The 15,550-nt window shown below is 50.3% G+C and overlaps 1 non-coding gene across 1 annotated transcript; it reads right to left on the bottom strand.

Annotated features, from left to right (window-relative positions):
• Positions 1-15,018: 15,018 nt before the first annotated feature.
• On the bottom strand, positions 15,019-15,091 carry Trnav-uac. The gene has a single exon. It is a non-coding gene; the product is annotated as a tRNA-Val (tRNA).
• Between the last annotated feature and the right edge of the window lie 459 nt (positions 15,092-15,550).

Genomic DNA, 15,550 nt, shown 5'->3' with positions numbered 1-15,550 from the left:
TCATTTACCGAACTGAAAAACCTTTGAAAACTGTTCAAACGCCATAACAGTGCGCTAAACGACAGTAGTCGTACAGACAAAGCAGATAAAGTTGCGCGTGTTGGTTTCGGTAAGGACCCAACCACGTGAAGCTTCTCGAATATCGAAACGTTAATTTTTGAGAAGCTACTCTCATTTTCACTTCCACGCTTGTTTGACTACATTTCTACATCGTGTGCTTTCTGCAAGAGCAAACAATGACTAGAAAAAAAGGGAGAGTTCCCAACCTGGTGGGCTCGAGATGACGAGGTTGTCCCACGGAGTCGCCCATATCCAGGCATCCCGAAGATCATTCTCGTTCGGAAATCGGAACACAGCTAGTCGCGTTCGGGTCTCCGGTGTAATTACTTTTGCACCAAGGGACTCAACATTACAACGAGATCGATATGCGGTTGTGACATCAAAGGCAAACGGGCGTGCGCGATTGACACAATGACAAATATTTTGTGAACAAGACGAAAAAAGCTATCAAAAATGTCAAAACAAAAACAGAAACAAAAAAAACACGCACATACTTTTTTTTATTTTTTTTTATATTGGGTGTCGAGCGCCGACGGATGTGCATGCGGCACCCCTTTGATCTAACGATAAGTTGACTGGCAGCGAGGCGTGACCTCGTGACTCTGCAAGGAAAGGGGTGGCGCATTGCGTTCAAGGCGACGTCTCACGCAATTAGGCCTTAGGCCGTCTGCTCTGGCGTAGTTTCATGCCATCTCTCCGAACGCTTCAAGCTTGTATTCTAGGCAGTGTTGCCCATGCCATGGCCTCCTCTCTAGACCTTTCCAGCGGCAGTCTCGAACGAAGCGATTTACAGCGCGCGTCCCAGGTTTTGAGAGTGTACGTCAGTGTTGCCCGAGTAAGTTGTGCTGAGGTTTTCTAGTCAGTGGGCTGTGGAAGCCTGCGTAGGCGCACTTCCGGTTGTTGGTTGAGGCCACGGTGTAAGATAATACTCTTCAGGTGAGGACAGCGCGCTCCTCACGACGTGCCCGATAAAGTTCGCTCTTTACTTTTTCTCTCTATGATTTCAAGCGGCACCGGCAGGTGACTCGCAGACCCGTGGGCACGTACAAGACGGCTCGTGCCGCCTCATGTTCCACACGCGCACAGCTCCAGCGAGGTTGTCGCACGTGCAGAAAGACCACGGTGTCATGGCAACGAGATAATTTTTTTCGCTCTCACACAGTTTCGCCGTTTGGCCGCCGGCGACACTGTCAGCCCCGGGCACAGGGGCAGCGAAATGATGCAGCCTTTCGGACGTCCGTCGAACGAACACGTATCTGATTCCTCGCGCCGCTCTTTCAGCCCCGCCGTGTCCTCACCTAAAGAGTGTATCTTACACCGTGGTTGAAGCTAAATTGCCGCGTTCCATCTTTTTATTTTGTGTTCTATGGCGAATAGAATTTCTCGGCATTTTTAAGAGTGCATCGTACTATTTTTGGAAACAACAACAAAGAAATGAAAGCTGTTTTGGTGAGTCTCTGCGCGACAGAACAAATGCAAATGGAATCTTTGTTTCATATTATGTTGATCTTTCTGCGGCACCATACACTCAGCAGTACAAATCTACAAAGGTCTTAACCGTCGAAAATGTTAGACCACACAGGCTATCCGAAGTGCATGGATATTCCCCGCCTACAATATGAAATTCAACGAGTCTCATCAATCGAACAAGATATATTGTACGTACCCCACGGTGCGACGTTATCCGAACAGTATATGAAAAAGGCCTCAAAACACAACATATAAAATATATATACAGTGTCGACGATAGTCACTTCACGATGATCGGACGGAATCCGGCATGCTTGGGGCACGATTTGAAGAGAGCTCCTTTTTTGCACAGCTTCAAAAAAAACTAACGAACCTGTCTCTCCTGTTCCCCACATCCCAGACCCGACCCTATCAGCTCTTTTTCGCGAAACCCGGATCATAGCCGGGGATCTTTTTGGAGATTATCTCAACGAAAACAATCCTCCAAGAACGTTGAACTGCCTGCGTCGCGTGCTGCTTGATGTTCCCTATCTTCGTTCGTTTCCTGCGAAAGCCATTCAGGCAAAAAGCCCTGGTATTCCCTGGTTCTCACAGTGGAAGATAATACACAAGGGGCGGGGGGTAAGCATCATAAACAGGCTAATAAAATAAAAACGTCCAAGAAAAGCCGTCGAACTCCGAATGCATTTGACGTAGACCTACCAGCCGATTTCAGAAACGGGCCTCAACTCAAACTCGAATCGAACTCGAATCAAACTCGACTCGAAGCTCCACTCGTGGCCGGTTATTCGCTTCATAAACCGACCTCCACTCTAACTCTCCTCGAGTCGAGGAGATACTTGACTCCTTCGTCAAGTGTCTGAAGGTAGCTCTGGCGCTTCCTCGAGCCGCTCCTCGAAATTCGAGTCGGTCCCTGGGGGAAGTGGCAGGAGACGGATTATTTCGGAAGTTCGTCGACTTTGTCATGAGAGCCGACCAATTCTTCTATGACCATCGAGATGAAAGAGTCCCAGTGCCATGGCGTCGTTTGAGTGCCCCAAGTGCCCTGGTATCCCGCATAAGACTTGCCGAAAGTAATATGTATAAGAGTTTCATTGTGATAAGACGACTTAGTCGATGGAATTTCAAATGGATGGAACCGGAACCACGCACGATGTTACTACTGGTCGATTTGTCCTTTCCCGGGGTCCGTGATCCACTGCCGAATTTTTTTGTTTTGCGTTGCATTAAAGAAGTTATAAGTAAAATCAGAAAGCATTCTGGGACGACTTAATTTGTGTCGTTCTTGTTCCCTCCTTTCTCTACCTTGTGTGATGCTACAGGTATTTTCCGTTGTTTATACCGTTCCAAATAGTTTAGCCATCGGCTGCCCTCCCTATTATTGTACTGGACCAGTCTGCTCATCAGTATCTCCGTCTTGTGTAATCTCTGAAAGGGGAATACTAGAGCCCTTAAAAGGAGGAGGAGGAAGGTAACAAATATAAATCGTATTTATTTTGTGTTCTCAACAATGTCTTCAGTCAATTGTTTTAAAGAGTGGAAGTATCTTGACAGCAGCTAAGTTAATATGACGAAGTAACTGTAACTGTAACGCGTTACTTTTATTTTTAAGTAAATGTAACTGCAACTAAAATACCTTTTTGCCAAACTATCTGTAATTGTAACTAATTATTTATTTTAAAGTAACTTACCAAAGACTGCCAATGTCTTCGTGCTTGCAGAGCGATTCGGGAGAGCCAAGCCGCCTCTCGACCTCCGTTTTCCCTTCTGAACAATAGAGCTCTTCTCCTCTTTCTAAATTCTCACAACCACCGCCGGTGGCTGTGAGAATTTAGAAACCTCTTTGGCAATCGGCTGTAGAACACATATTAAAAAAGAGCGATGCCATATGCACTACGTAGTGCACTTCGGACGGAAATTGCTATGTGCACTACGAGGAGAGCTCATGCCGCTCGGGCCACCCTTTTTCGAACTGCGCGTGTATCACTGGGGAGCTCGTTAACACAGCCCCCCGCCTGCGTTCACGACGCTTCGCGGCGACAGTATGCGGCTGCTAATTAGAAAAGTTAACCAGTACACGCCGCTGCGCGGCGTCCAGCCGGCAACCCAAGCCCCGCTGTCCCCAATCTGCGAAGTTTCGTCGACAAGATTCGGTGTTCTTTTTTTTTTTTTTTAGTGTTCATCGCAAAAAAGAAATATAAATATCGCCAAATGCCTCGACAAAACAACGTTCAAGAAAAAAAAAAGAAAAAAAAAAAGGTAGACACACCGCGATTGGAACCCGCGTCCACTTGCGTACAAAGCGGACACCCTAACCCCTACGCAATTCCACCGGTTGGAAAACTCTTTGTCATCATTCATTTTATACGAGAAAAACGTAGTGCATATAGCAATTTCCGGCCGAGCTGCACTCCGCAGTGTATATAGCATTACTCATTAAAAAAAACGGAGACAACGGGAAAAGAATGGGGCAAAGACCAAACGTCTCAATTTGTGTCGTTTTGTGTCTGTCCCCTTCTTGGCCCGTCGTCTCCGGTTTTTTCTAACATGTGTAACATCAGCCAGCTTGCCTGTTTACTTACTTTTTTCAAACTGCTATAAAAGACGCGGGGAACCAGGGCAAATACTTTTAGGGTAAGTGGCCTCATCTCTTTCCCTTCTCTCGCGCGCTTGTAGGAAATCGCGTACCGCCGCCGATTCGCCGTTTCCCACGTGGTCCTCAACAACCCGAGTCCAGCCTGGTTCTTTCACGGGAGCGGCATTTCGCTCTCAGTTTATTGGTACAACAAAACACAACGCTACAAAACACTCAATCTAAACTACAAATGCAAGCTACATTACACAATTATTTACAAACGCACGTTAAGCCTAAAGCTAAACACAAAGAAGGCCCCCAGGCCTCGTGTCCCGCGATACCCTAGATCCGGTCGCCACCCACCTGCCTGCCTGCGTCTCGGTCTCTTCCGGAGTTCTCCAGAGAGCTCTCGCCCCCTGCCCCACCATGTATATATCCGTCAATGGGCGAGGGGGTCCCCTCGCCCATCGATGGACGGGAAAGCGGGGAAAGCGGGACGAGGGGAAAGCGGCGCGTCGGGAGCCGAATTCGAGATCCCGATCGACCCCGCGGCGACACGACCATGTGATCGTGTCTGAGGCGAGGCAGCTACGCAGCTGCCTGGAGGCCAGAGATTGGCAGAATGGTTTGATGGGCGCCCTCGTGAATGCACGGTGCGCCATACTCCCCTCTCCTAAATATCGAAATACGCCGAAATTCAGACGTGCGGCTAGGCTGCTGGGAACACCGTCGCTTTGTTCGGCCTGGAGATTCCCGCCCCCCCCCCCCCCCCCCCCACACGCACACACACACCGCTGGTCCCATGGGTCGTCCTCACTGAGGTCCATCAGTTCTCCCGAGACCTGGGTTGCGCGGCCACCACACACCTCACAGTAGACTGTGTCGACTTCGGCTTGGCGGCGGCCTCCGGGGCAACGGGGTCCTTGAGCGGTGTGCCTGGCCACCATGAGACTGGCCCCTCCTTAGAGTGGTGCACCGGAGAGGGACTGTGGTTGTGACCCAGCTGCGACCGCCCTTTCGGAACGATGCGGGGCTGGAAGTCCAGTGTCACTGAGAACTGCACCCCGGCGTCCTGTGTAACGTCGCGGACGTCCCACGAGGCTCCCCGAGCTGTGGTTCCGGCCGGGGAATACGCTGCCCGAAAACGAGGAGTTCAGCCCAAGCTGGTGTTTGTCCAAACGGCGACTCCTCCTTTCATTCTCTCACAGAGAGGACCATTCGGTGCACACCAAGTGGCGTCTCGAAGCAGCAGCCGCAGGGGCGATGACGCACAAGATGGGAAAAGTCCAAGGCGCGCGCCCAGCGAGGGACCAGTACCCCAACACCAACAGCAACGCCGCACAAACAAAAAACATAAAAACATTCAAAGCAAAAACAAGAAAGAAAAACAACAAACACTGAGGGTTCCGAGGCACCCTTCCGCCCACCCACAAAGAAAACCAATAAAAATAAAATGCCGGGAACGCCGATTTCGGATCGTTCCCCCTCTTCTTCCCTTTCCCAGGTTATGGAACACCGATTTCGGATCGTTCCCCCTCTTCTTTCCTTTCCCGGGTTACGCACTCTACGAGGTTCCGATCCCATCGGGTTGCCTCCGGCTACGCGTGTTGTAGCTGTGCCGCGGTGGTCCCAGGAACTCCTGAGATCGTTGGTGCTCGCGAATGCCCCTTTGCGGCCGCTTGACCGGCTCATCTTCTTCCCTGGGGAAAAAGGGTTACAGTTCGCCGATGTGAACTGCCCCGCGGACGAGATCAGAATTCTGGTCCCTCAGCGTGTATGTCAGTCGTGACTTCTTGGAATTGATGACAAAGGGGCCAACCCACTTGGGGGCCAACGCCGCCGAGAAGAACGTGCTCGCATCGCTCTGAACGTGACTTCGCCGCAGAACGGTGTCGCCCACCTCGAACTGCGCATCGCGGTGCGCTTTGTCATAGGTGTTCTCCTGCTCCGCCCGCGCGCGAGCCCTGTTTCCGCGGGCGGCGTCCAGCGCCCGCGACAGTTGCTCTCTCGTGCGCGTCGCGAAATCCTCGTGAGAGGGCACCGCTCTTGCCGCGCCCTGTCGCGGGCGAAGAACCGCATCGGTCGGCGTAGAGAGTTCTCTGCCGAAGTTCAACAGCGCCGGCGTGAACCCAGTGCTGCGGTTGAGGTTGGACCGCAATGCAAACGAAATCGAATCCAAGTGCAGATCCCAGTCCCGCTGCTTACGAGCATACGCCCCGAGCAGCGGCTTGATGTCGCGGTTCCGCCGCTCGGTCACATTTGCTTGGGGATGGTAACACGAAGTCTTACAATGCTTAATCCTGAGGGCCTGGCAGGTTGCCACGAAGACTTCCGAGCAAAATATTGAGGCGTTGTCACTCACCAGTCTCTCGGGGAACCCGTAGCGACACCAGACCTCGGACAGCCTGCTCAGGATTCCCTTGGCTGTCACCTTCCGCATTGGAAACATCTCGACGAATCCGGTGAAGTGGCAGGTTACTACCAACACATGTTGATAGCCTCCGCTGGACCGCGGCAGGGGCCCCGTCAAGTCGCAGGCCGCGATCTCCCATGGCCGCGTACTCACGATGGGCTCGAGCAGGCCGGGTGGTCTGCCCCCTCTGGGCTTGCGCTCTCGGCACACTGCGCAGCTCCGAACATACCGGCACAGCTGCCCCTTCATGCCCGGCCAGGTAGCGAAACGGCGCAGCTTATGCCACGACTTCGGTGCACTCACGTGACCGTCCGCATCGTGGTAGTGACGCAGCGCTGCCACTCTGAGATCGCGGGGAATCACGATCTTGAGCGACTCACTTGAATCGCTCTCATCCGGGAAGTAGCGCAGCAGGACGCCGTCCCCATCGATCAGGTGAGGCTCCAGCTCACCTGCTTCAATGTATGACTCCTGGGCGGTGGCACTTCGCCCTTTCGGTGTTCCGGAGTGCCGCAGCGTCTTTCCGCCTGTCTGGTCAGGATCCATCTCTTGCCTGAGCCGGTCGAAGATAGCGCGACAAAAATCGTTCTGCTGCGCTTCGAACAGTTCCGTTCGGTTGAACGCCGGTCCCAGCGAGGTCAGGTCAGGACAGGTCAGGTCAACTTTATTGAGCCTTTATCGTACAAGGGGGTCGGACCCTTCAGGGTCCGAGTCTGGTACACTATTTAAACTTGGCCCGGGGGGAAGGGGGATGAAGGAGGATTGTTGAGAAATCTGTGCTGGAGTTGTTCTTTAATATGCTCGAAAAGTTCTTTGGCCCTTTCTATGAGGAGAAGTTGTACTTGCTTGTCTTCTGTTTGTAATAAAGAGGTCCAGTGCGGGATGATTGTGGTCGTGTTTTCTACTATTATGGATTTTAACATTTCCGGAGGAGCAAAGTTGGGGCACTCCCAGAACATGTGTTCGAGGGAGCCGGGCTGGGGTATGTCTTCAGGGCCTGTACATCTTGAGCAGGTACCATCGAAGAGGTGCGGGTAGATCTTGTGGTAGCTCCGTGGAGTTGGTATGGCGAATGCTTGTAATCGTCGCCATGTGCGTGCTTGTTGGTGGGTGAGCTTCTTGTGTGGAGGTGGGAGTGTTCCTCTTCGGTCCCTGTAGGCTCTGGTAGCTTCACTGAAGGGTGTGTTGAAGTCTCCGGAGGGAGGGGCAGCGTAGTTGTGTTCTCCGGAAACTGTCCATCCGGTTGCGACGTCGTCTCGGTTTGATAACGCTCGAGACGCCATCGAATGGGCGGCTTCGTTTCCAGAGTGACTCGAGTGCGCTGGGTCCCATGTAACCTTGAACTTGCTGTCACCCGTTGGTGACCTGAAGCTACTTAGAAGTTTCCTAGCCGGGGTGCCTATCCTACCTCGCAGGTAGTTCACAATGGCAGTTCTTGAGTCTGTAGTTATGGTACTGTCGTCGGCGGTTTTGGCTGCAGCTAGCATGGATAGTGCTACCGCAGCTTCCTCCGCCTCGTCAATGTTGTCAGCTGCCACAGAGGCAACATGACTGTGTTCGAGGTTGAAAGCTGTGATCACATACTTTTTTGGTTGCCCAGGTTATGGGCTGGCGTCCGCATGATAAACGGTGGTGTCCCCGTTATGAATCTTATTGAGGGCTTGTGCTCGGGCTTTCCTTCTTCCGTTGTTGTGTCTGGGATCCATATTTCTCGGAAGCGGTTTAATGACGATTCTTTTACGCCATTCCTTAGAGATGTCCCATTTGGGTGGTAGTACCTGTCCGTACTGTAGCTCGACTCTCTGGAGGATTCTACGCCCTGTAGGCGTCTGTGACAGTCGATGATGTTGCGCCTTCCTTTGAGCTTAACAGAGCTCCTGGAATGAATTATGCAGTCCCATCTGTTCTAGTCTGTCGGTAAACGTATTCTGTGGTAACCCTAAGGCCGTCTTGTACGCTTTTCGGATTATCGCATCGATTCCTCTTATGGCACTTTGGCAGAGAGCCATGTATGGTGCAGCATAGGTAATCCTGCTTAAGACGAAAGCTTGTATAAGCCTACAGGTATCCTTTTCTCCTAGACCAAAATGTCTGTGAGAGATTCTTCTGATAAGGCGAGCAACGTTGTCGGCTTGCTTACGCAAGATGCGAAGTGTCTCCATGCTCCCTCCGTTTGCATGTAGCGTCATGCCTAGTTTCTTAGTGGATTCCACCCTTGGTATGGGTTGCCCTTGTATTTGCACTTGAAAGTTTAGCAGGGCTTTGCCCTTCTTGAGTGGACTCCTTGCAAGTAGCGCTGACTTCTCGGAGGCGCATTCTAGTCCCATGCGGGCTGCTTCCTCCGCCGCTATGTCTTTACCTTGTTGTAGTGCCTTTTCCATCCATGGCGGTGGGGCATTAGTCCATAGGGTAATATCGTCCGCATACATTGCATGCTTGAGATATGGGACTTGCTCGAGTCGTTGAGATATGGGTATCATAGCTAGGTTAAAAAGGAGAGGAAAGAGGACCGCTCCCTGTGGTGTGCCTCTTCCTTGATACATGGCAAAGGGGTCCGACACGTGATCTCCCACCTTGATTTGTGCAGTTCTATTCATAAGAAAGGACTTCACGAAGTTGTATGCTTTTTCGCCTAGACTGAGACGTGACATCTGTTCTAGGATAGCCGAATGTGCTACCCTGTCAAACGCTTTACGTAAGTTCAGCGCTGCTACTGCTTGCCAGCGGGCTTCTCTAGAGTGATAGTCTTTGTGAAGTTGTAGAAAGATGTCCTCTGTCGATAGATGGTTTCGGAAGCCATACATCTGGTGTGGGAATAGTCCTCGCTGTTCCATGTGTTCCTGAAGTCGTCGCTGTATGACTCGTTCCATGAGTTTTCCAACACATGATGTCAAAGATATAGGCCTCAGGTTCGTGAGTGCCAGTTGTTTACCCGGTTTCGGAATAAAGCATACGATTGCGTGTCTACAACTAGGAGGGACTTCTCCCGTCTCCCATATGCCATTGAAATATTCTGTGATGGCCGTGACAGATTCATCGTCCAGGTTCCGAAGAGCTTTGTTGCTGACCTTGTCTGCCCCGGGCGCCGAGTTAGGCCTAAGGTTTTGCATGTCAGCTCTTACTTCACTTTCCTCGATTTGACGGTCGATGTCGGGATTGTCTTCTCCTGAGTAAACTCGGCTGTGCGCTTGACCTCCTGCAATCCTGGGCGCTTGGAGGTATGTCTCTGAGTATTTCACAGATGGTGTTTCCATCGTCGGGGGTGTCCCTGAGTATCTTTGTTAGGGCTTTACATTTTTCTGTTTTTGTGTTTTCTGGGTCTAGTAGATGCCGGTACAAGGCCCATGGGTTCTTGGTATGAAGTTGACCGTTGAGCCCATCGCATGTTTGCCTCCAGTATTGTTCATGCAGGTATTTTGCATGTTCCTCTATATCTCGAAATAGTCGCACCGCTTTTTTTCGCAGTTTCTTGTGTATTTCGCCAGTATCTTTCCATCTTCGGTGCAATGACTTGTATGCTTCAACCATGCTTTGCAATCTAGTGTCCATTGTTCTCGCTTGCGTTGGGTTGGGCGTGTCCCTCGTGGCTTCCCTCTGGTCTTCGGTAATTAGCTTTGCCCACTGTTCTATCGATGTTATGGGTCCTCGAGCTCTTCGCCTTTCTCGAAAGGCGTCCCAATCCGTAACAGAGCATGTTGGAGGTTTTCCTTGTCCTTCTAGCTGAGTTCCCAATGTAATTTCCAGTATAAAGTGGTCACTGCCTAAGTTTTCTCCAGTGTTTCGCCAGTTTGCCTCTGCGATGTTAGCCATGAAGGCTAGGTCAGGGTTTGTGTTTCTGTTAACACTATTACCCATCCTCGTTGGATTCGTTACGTCGTTTAGGAGTACCATGTCTCTTAACGTGACTTGCCTATTTATTGCCTTGCCCTTCTTGGAGTCAGTCTTGTATCCCCAGGTAGTGCTGTAAGCGTTGAAGTCTCCTAAGATGATTATCGGATTGCTGATGGCAATTTGTGCTACCTCCGTGAAGACATCCGCAACTCTGTCCGTATGGTCCTTGGGCGGAGAGTATATGTTGCACACGAAGAGGCTTTCATGTTTTTTCCTTCTTGGTAAGAGTTCAACTAGTATAGCACCGTTTTGTCCTTGTAGTTGAATTTCGTGTTGCCTGACTGGTATGTTTCGTTTAGCGAAGATATGAATGGGTCTGCTAGTCGAGGGTGTCGTCTGTCCGAATCTGATGTACCCTGGGATTGTACAGTTCTCATTGGATTCTTGTATAGCTATGATTTCGGGTGGATGTTCAGCGGTGAAGAGATGCATTTTTAGGGCGTTGATTTTGCTTCCCAGTCCCCCACTGTTCCATTGCCATATGTTGAGCAGTTTAGCGCTGTCCTTGCCCATTGGGTGATGCTATTGCTGGTCTACTTGTTGGCGTGGGTGGACACTTCAGAAACTGTTCTACTCTCGTGAGGCGTTCATCCGATTTCACACCTTGTTCTCCCAGTGGTTGGATGCGCGCATCCATTTGCTGAAAACGTACCTCCACTTGGTGCTTGAAGTCGGTCAGCCTTTCTGCCATATCCGATAAGGCCTTGAGTATTTTTTCTTCTGTCGTGGGTTCGATACGTCGCATCTTGCGGCGCCTTTTTTTTTTTTTTCTTCGGTGTCCGCTGCAGGTTCTGCTGTTTCTACTTGTTGGCTGCAGGTGGACTCTTCCACTACCATTGGAATTCATCCCTTCCGCAGTTGATTTCTTTCTTGCTTGGGAGTTGGACCACTTGCAGTGCTTGTGTGAGTTGTCGCTGCGATTCTGCCAATTGTCGCTGTGATTCCACTAGTTGTCGCTGTACTTTCGCTAATTGCAGCTGTGTCTCTTTCAGCTGCTTTTCGAGCGTCACGACTCTTGCCATCTTTCTGGGGTCTGACGGAGTGGTCACTGGTTCGGTCTTTCTCAACGCAGAGTGCATCTCTGTTTGGTTGGTCTTAGATTCTTTGTTTCTATTCACTGCCGCGGCGTAGCCTTCGGTAGTCCCTTCCTTATCGTCCATGCTTGGTTCGTCCTGTCGTCCAACTGGTGGGAAGGATTCCGACCGTGCCCGGTATCCTACACTTGAAGATCTGTTTCTTCTCTCGTTTCTTGGGGTTTGCTTTGGAACGTATCTATTTCTGCATTCCTTACTCCCTGTATAGTGGGGTCTTTCTTGAAGTGAGGCGCCAAAACAACGAGGACACAAGGAGAGAAGCAGACAGGATGAGGCGCACTTTCAGCTGAACTTTATTTTAGAAAAACACAGAAAAGCAAGCTATGCCCAATGGACACGTGCGCATGAGTAAGAAAAAAAGATAGAACGACGCCTAGCGCGTTTTCCTACGTGACACATTCATTTTGAAGGAACGTATACTCCCTATCAGATAGAGATAAAGATGGGGCGCTGACACAGACATCGGTGCCACGAGATCTTATGGTGAAGGCCTCCAAGATTTCGCGAGCGATTTTTGTTGCGCCGCTTCCAACAATTCTTGTTTCGTCAAACTTTGGGTCACAATCGCATCGATCACAGTGTACTGCCAAGTGGCCAGGCGGGGATTGCCTAGTTGACGCAGAGTGCTCCCTGATTCTATCATTAATGCACCTCCCCGTCTGGCCAACATACACTCTCCCGCAAGACAGGGGTATCTCATAGACAACTTCAGTGACGCAATCGCGGTACTGCGTCACGTGTCTCTTTTTGCAATCTCTTTCTGTCGCAGTGGCTTCACCTGAGCTCCTATTGATTCTATTGCACAGTGCAGAAAGTTTATTTGGCGCAGAAAAGACAACTGGAATGCCAAACCTATTGGCTACCTTCTTCAGGTTGTGGGATAGTCTGTGTATGTAGGGTAAGACCGCAGGTCTGGCCGCCCTCCTTCTGTTACCCTCACAATCCTCCCTGCTGTGCTTTTTTAACAAGGTCTCCGACACATCGCGAAGCACATTGGGAGGGAAACCCGCCGCCTCCAATCTGCTGAGCTGCGCCTGAAAGCTGGCGCTCATTCTATGCTTGCCCAATTTTTTCAGCGAGGCCGCCAAGCAGGTGGAAGCTATCCCTCTCTTCACAAGCTTGGAGTGAGCAGAATCGTACGGCAGCATCCCTTTCTTTGAACGAGGCTCGTACGCCCAGCACTCATGATCTTCGCCGAATGACAACCCCAAGTCCAAAAATTGTAATCGACCTGAGCATGCAGTTTCATGTGTGAAGCTCAAGCCGAAGGCACAGCTCGTTAACAGCTTCAGCATCCCAGAAATCACCTCATCACTCAACCCCACCGCTTCAGATGTCAGCACCGAAAAATCATCTACATATCTAAAAATCTTCACATGTTGTTTATGCTCCAATTTATCTGCGATCGCCCTGTCGCAGAAGGCAAGAAACATGTCGCACAAGACCGGAGCCACTCTCGAGCCAATGCAGATTCCGCGTTTTTGAACAAATATTTCCCCTTCGAAAGAAACCATAGTGGAGCCCAGGTAATGTGTTAATAACTCCAGGAAGCCTTCTACCGTGAGGCCAGTCGAACTGCGGAAAGAAATCTCCCCGTTGCCTTCAATGCAAAGCTTAACAGCTGTCAGCAGGTGGTCATGCGGGACCGAGTAAAACAAATCTGCAACATCAATAGAGAACCCCTTAGTTCCCCGCAGGTCTCCCCCCATCCAAAAACTTTATTATTTCTTCTGAGTTCCTAACCAGGAAAGGGTCACCCAGCTCTAGCTCCGAAAGGTGTTTGCAAAGGAAAGCACCCACCTCGAGCTGCCACGAATCCCTCTTTGTTACTATAGCCCTAAAAGGGCATCCTAACTTGTGGGTTTTTGCCGTAAAGAAGACCTGTAAACAGAGTTTCTTTGACGCCTGCACTTTTTTACCTAGGCTGGTCAGTTTATGTTTGTTGCATAGAGCCGTTGTCTGTGATTTTACCTTGACCAGCGAAACATGCTGTACTCGCCTAAAATGCTTTTCCATGACTTGTCCCCAAACGTTCCTTCCCCCGCTACGACAAAACCGCCCTCCTTATCAGCAGTCAGCAGGCGAAGGTTATTGTCCTTGAAATAGTTTACAACGTGCTTCGTATTCACACCTCGCTGTCCATCTCCCACAGTGCGCATCAAAACATCTACACCTTCTGAGATGCATCTTTCGTTTTCCTGTTGCCCCGCCTTCTCCGCCAAAGTTCTCACTAAGCAAAGCTTTTCTACGTGCTTCGGCCTAGGCGCTAAGCTAAACTTGGGTCCTTTTTGCAAGATGTTGGTGACGTTCGCTGGTGCGGACGCGTCTCCGAGAAACGTGACATTAATCGGTGCAACTTCTTTTCTTGGCCTCTTCGGCAGCGACGCTCGAAGTTGGTTCCAAAGGAGATCCGTGACTTGCGAGGCCAGTCTGAGGTGCTCACCAAATTTCTTGCTCGCCTCCCGTTCAGTGGTTGCAGACCGTGAACAGAGCATCCACAGGTAGTCCCGGTGTCTGCTGACTTGTGTCCACCGCTCCGACCAAAGAATCTTGCATAGCCGTTTTCCATGTCCCGCCGACGGTGCAACACCCCCGAAGAAGCTCAGCACCTCAGGCGGGGTAAGGCCTCGGCGTGCAGCATACGAGTAGTATCTGGCTTGGCAAGTCGCAGCGGCAATCAGGTTGATGTAAGTCAGATGATCCGAAGGGAGAGCAAAGTTAGGACTAAGAAAAGGGCCCGTTGTAGAAGAAATAAACTGAATTCGAACGGCGAGTTGGGCTAGTTGGTTGTACATGCTTGAAGTGAGGCGCCAAAACAACGAGGACACAAGGAGAGAAGCATCTTACTTACATCAACCTGATTGCCGCCGCGAAGCATCTTACTTACATCAACGCATGCCTTGCCTCCCCCCCCCCCCTTGCACTCTGAGAACTAGGGGGCAGGCGCCTCCATTGCCCCCCCCCCCTTCCCCCTGTTGGTACGCCCCTTGATGGGTACGACAAGTGTTGGCCTGTGGATCAGGCCTAGCTCTTTGTCGACCGTGTGGCACGGGACAACTGGTCCGCTGCCGTAGTTAGCCCATGCATTCTCGATAGACATTGCTGGTTTTGCATTTCATCAACGTTGAATAAACAGGAAAAGAGCTCCGCTGTTCGGCTGTTCCGTGCATTTATGTGTTTGATTTATGTTTTGAGCACGTAGTGAACGGACGATCGATCCCGGTCCGGTCTGGTTGATCGAGGGTTCATGTCGCGATATAGGCGAGTTGGTTCATAATACAATCGTAAATAAACAGTGCGCACAATATACAGCTAAGGGCAAGAGGGAAGATGCGAACGACACAAGCGCTGGCTTGAAAGGGATTTGCAGCCTGGTTGAAAATGATTTTGAATTCCAGCCTCGATGCTATATTCACAAGTCTCTCTTGGGATCCGATCTCACAAACTTTATTGCGCATACTCCCACCGGCAAATTTAAAAGCAGTTCCCATTAGCGAGAACAAAAACAAACAGCGTGGTTCCGCCCGGGACCGAACCGGGGACCTTTCGCGTGTAAAGCGAACGTGATAACCACTACACTACGAAACCGGCTTGTCTCATCCGCCTCTTTTTCTTGTTCTTGTCTCTATTCTTTGCGCTCTGGTTATTTCCGCTTGATCGCGGACCACGTCGGCTTGCAGACGGGTGTAGATGGGATTTTCCACAATTAAGATACTTGAAACCATCCAAATACATGAAGTGTGTATACTGCGCGACACTGTTATCGCGAATAAGCAATAATAGAGTATTGTTCATTTTTCCTGACCACGTAAAAGATTTCAATTTATTAAGGTTCTTGTTCAACTTACCATAATATTATAATTCGCTGTGTTAAGGGCTGTATTTATGTCCTGTATACGCTTGTCAGGGTGGCTGTATAATTAAGCTCTCAACTGTCACGACGAGGTTAAATATACTATAATACAATTCGTTGTTGTTTATTTTTTTATCTCCCAGCTTATTCACATACAAAAGAAAGGTCGTTTGAATTTGATCTCTTGCTTTTTT

The sequence above is a fragment of the Ixodes scapularis genome, unplaced genomic scaffold, assembly GCF_016920785.2.
Source record: "Ixodes scapularis isolate PalLabHiFi unplaced genomic scaffold, ASM1692078v2 PGA_scaffold5__190_contigs__length_132052651, whole genome shotgun sequence".
Taxonomy (NCBI): Eukaryota; Metazoa; Arthropoda; class Arachnida; order Ixodida; family Ixodidae; genus Ixodes; species Ixodes scapularis.
The sequence above is the reverse complement of the archived record's forward strand: the minus strand, read 5'-3'. Positions and strand labels throughout refer to the sequence as shown.